The sequence below is a fragment of the Octodon degus genome, unplaced genomic scaffold (genome assembly GCF_000260255.1).
Source record: "Octodon degus isolate 3935 unplaced genomic scaffold, OctDeg1.0 scaffold00004, whole genome shotgun sequence".
Classification (NCBI taxonomy): domain Eukaryota; kingdom Metazoa; phylum Chordata; class Mammalia; order Rodentia; family Octodontidae; genus Octodon; species Octodon degus.
The window spans coordinates 31,805,441-31,808,781 of NW_004524580.1; the positions used below are offsets into that span (position 1 = coordinate 31,805,441).

At 53.6% G+C, this 3,341-nt stretch overlaps 1 long non-coding RNA gene across 1 annotated transcript in view; it reads right to left on the reverse strand.

Annotated features, from left to right (window-relative positions):
- Window positions 1-1,096: 1,096 nt before the first annotated feature.
- LOC111817154 overlaps window positions 1,097-3,341 on the reverse strand; it is a 10,155-nt gene continuing 7,910 nt past the window's right edge. Inside the window, exons 3-4 of the long non-coding RNA XR_002821410.1 lie at window positions 2,995-2,999; window positions 1,097-1,113 (exon numbers count right to left, since the gene is read on the reverse strand). This is a non-coding gene — a long non-coding RNA (uncharacterized LOC111817154). The remainder of the gene's footprint in view (window positions 1,114-2,994; window positions 3,000-3,341) is intronic.

Below are 3,341 nucleotides of genomic sequence, written 5' to 3' on the forward strand. Positions count from 1 at the left end.
CCAGGCGGCTCCAGCCTCACGCTTTACGGAGTTGAGACTCGTCAGCACTTGTCTGCTGGTGACTTCCATTGCTGCAGACAGCAAAGCCAGGGCTGCTCCCAGGTCCCCTTACTGTTGAGTATTTAGTGAGTAGCACCGCATCCGGCCACCAATTGTTGAATGAGTAATAAAAATGCATCATCCTGAATTCACATTCAGCAAAGGGAGAGAAACAGTCTAAATAGAGACCTGAAGCCAGGCCGTCAAACGGTTATTTCAGGACGCTGTCTTCATCAGTGAGAATTAGGAGTCGATGCTTTCTTGCTGAAATTATTTCACCAGCAGAGTCGAGTGGAAGGGTTTGGTGCTGTGTCCTCCCGGCCCGTGGGACCTGCTCGGTCTGCCTCAGCCAGGAGGCCAGGGTGCCCTGCTGAAGCACCCAGAGGTGGGTGATGGGTCTGCCCAAAGCTACAAAAGCCATGCAGTATTGCATGCCTGTCGCCCCAATGAGCAACTCAGGAGGCTGAGATAGGAGGATTACAAGTTCAAGGCCAGCCTGGGCAACTTAAAGATCCTGTCTCCACATCAAATAAGGGCTGGAGATAGAGAGCACTCTCTGGGTTCAGTCTCTAGTACGAAAAAAAGAAAAAGCTAGTGAAACCCCAAGTCCCCACAGTGACCCACTGTCAGACCAAACAAACTTATGCTCCTTCCTGCCCCACCCCAACCTCTGACTCACGTGGTTGCCCAGTCCCTTCCTGTCTCCCCAGCCTCGGGCTGTCTGTTCTTCTAGGGCCTATTTGCACAGCTGCCCCTCCTGTCCTGAGTGGTCACCTAAGGGTGGCTTTGGCCCGGAGGATGCCCCTCGCCCCCACTGGCTGCCTCCCCTCCATGTCTGATTCTGCCCCACAGTGCTAGGAGGCATCTTGGGACCACGCACCTGACAGAGTGCTCCCACGTGCTACGTGCGGCCACGCCGCCAGCTCCTCGCAGCAGGGCTTTTCCTCTCTTTGTGCACTGTGGTTTTCATGTGTCAAAGACAGCTCTTAGACCTCAGCAGGTAAAAATATCAGTGAATGAAAAATGTAACGGCGATGCCCCGCGTGCCCAGGGCTGGGGTCTTTGTGATTTCCTCTCAACAATAAATTGTAAAAATTAAAACACTACAAAGCTCCTTCCAAAAAGTGGGCTGCTATCAATCTATATGGTTTGTCACTAGGGCAGTGATTTGAAACTTGAAAGAAAGGGCATTTTTTTCCTGTTGAATTAGACACACTGTTCAGAAACACATTATACAACACTATTTCCAAATGGCAAAAGCAGACAAAGCCCTGTTTGGTATAGCTGATCTAAGAGGATTTGTTTAATTACTGTATTTCCACTGGGCCCAACAATTGCAATAATATATGTTAGGTCCCTTATCCACTTTGAAATATTTAAAATTAAGACCTGGGTGAGAAATCATCCCCAAAAGAATCACACTGAAAATAAAGCAAGCACTGACTGAAAGCACACAACCAAGTGGTCTTTGTTACAGTCACAGGCTGTACAGACCTCACTGCCCGTGGGCTCCAGAACCTTTCAGCACCCCAGCAAGAGCCCTGCGCCCACCAGTCGCTCTCCATTTCCTGCTCCTCCCCAGCGGCTGACAACCCAACTGTGTCCCTCTCCTCCAAGCCTGGCACGTTCAACACATAACCTATGAGCTTCTCCTGTGCGGTTAAACACAGCCTGAGCCTTAGCCTGATACGCTGGCAGCCTCTTGGCATGAGTTCCAGTCCCACATGAAGGTTGGTGGCCCCACACGGCCTCTGATGGTATGTGATGGTGGAGAAGGCCTCTCTCCTTTTCAGCTGCTGTAGGCTCATGTCAAATCCCAAAACCCATATAGAAGACCCGAGCTCTCTGGAAAGCCGGAGAACGAGGATGGAGAGAATCCCAAGGACCTACCTTCTCCTTTCTAGGAATGAGACTGGGAGGTACACCACGGCTATGGGTGGTGAGCAGGGCACATCACCGCCCAGCTGGGCAGACACAGGGCCTATGCAGAGGAGTCGGGCGAACCTGCGCAGGGTACACTGGGCACAGGCACGGCACGAGTCGCCACAGCCCACATCGCTTTTCTAAGTTCTGGGTGAGTGTCTGAACGTGATCAACGTGAGCCAAGGATGTACAGGGAAGTCTTTCTAAACTACAGGTCACTGTGCAAATGCATTCCCTATTTTCTCAGATGTAGGAAGAGCAGCCTAGCTGGTCCCAGATCCCTTCCCCAGGTGTCACCTTGTCACCTGCCCACTTCTCCGAGCTTTTCCCATCCCAGGTGCGCTTGTGGGGACCTAATCCTGTTGGTCTGTTGCCATGACTGGGAGCGAAGGAAGAGGAGGGACAGCCAGAGCCAGCTCAGCACACAGCAGCCAGGCTCTCAGCTCTGGGAGCCAGAGGAGCCCCAAGTGTCTGGCTTGGCCTGCTCCTCTCACTCAGACACGGACAGAAGCACTTACAATAACACAAGACGCATATGCCTTCCGGCCCGCTAGTACACGCCCAGGTAAATACGGAACTCAGCCGCATTAAGCTTCTCCTGGAACCTGCAGCGCCTTCTTCTCCGAGGGTTGCTTTCTCCTTCTTCGTGCTCACAGAGGAGCCAGTCAGGCCTCAGTCCGACACCCAGATCTAAGTTCTTCTCCTTCAAGTCATTCCCGCCTCTTCGGGGATTCCCTAGAGGAGCTCTGACGTACAGAAGAGACATGGTCTGGTCTTCGGGGGCTCACGGCCTCCTTGCGGGCCCCGGAAGGGAGCGTGTGAAGGGCAGAAAGCCTTGCAGAGCAGCGCACCGCTGACAGGAAGTCCCCCCCAGGGATAGCCTTTAGGGCGCCCTCGCGGGAAGGGACGGGCAGAGAACGAGCGAGGTAAGGGCAGGCATGCCGGATGTGGGCGATCGCATCTGCAGAGCCAGGCTGCTCTGCTTGAGCCCCTGAATCGCGAGGGACTCCCTGGTCTTTCTCACCTGAGCACGGAGCCTGGGCTGGGGCTACTGCTGCGCGGTTAGATCAGATTCCACATCCTGCGTGGCAAAGCTTCCCAAGACTTAAAAGCTGTTTGAGGCCTGGCCAGATAGCTCAGCAGACTAAAGCACCTGCTCAGGCAGGGGCGGGGACCCGGGTTCGAGCCCCCGCGTGCGTGCTGGCCCCACCCCCAGGGCTCGCTGAGCCAATGAATGAGACTGAGCGGTGATCGCAGCTCCGCAGGATCGCTACGAGTCCCATCTACGTAGTGAGATCCTGTAGACCCTGTCCTAAATACAAAAATAAATAAATAATATAATATAATTATCTTAGTTACTTTTCTCTCGTTGCTGGGAC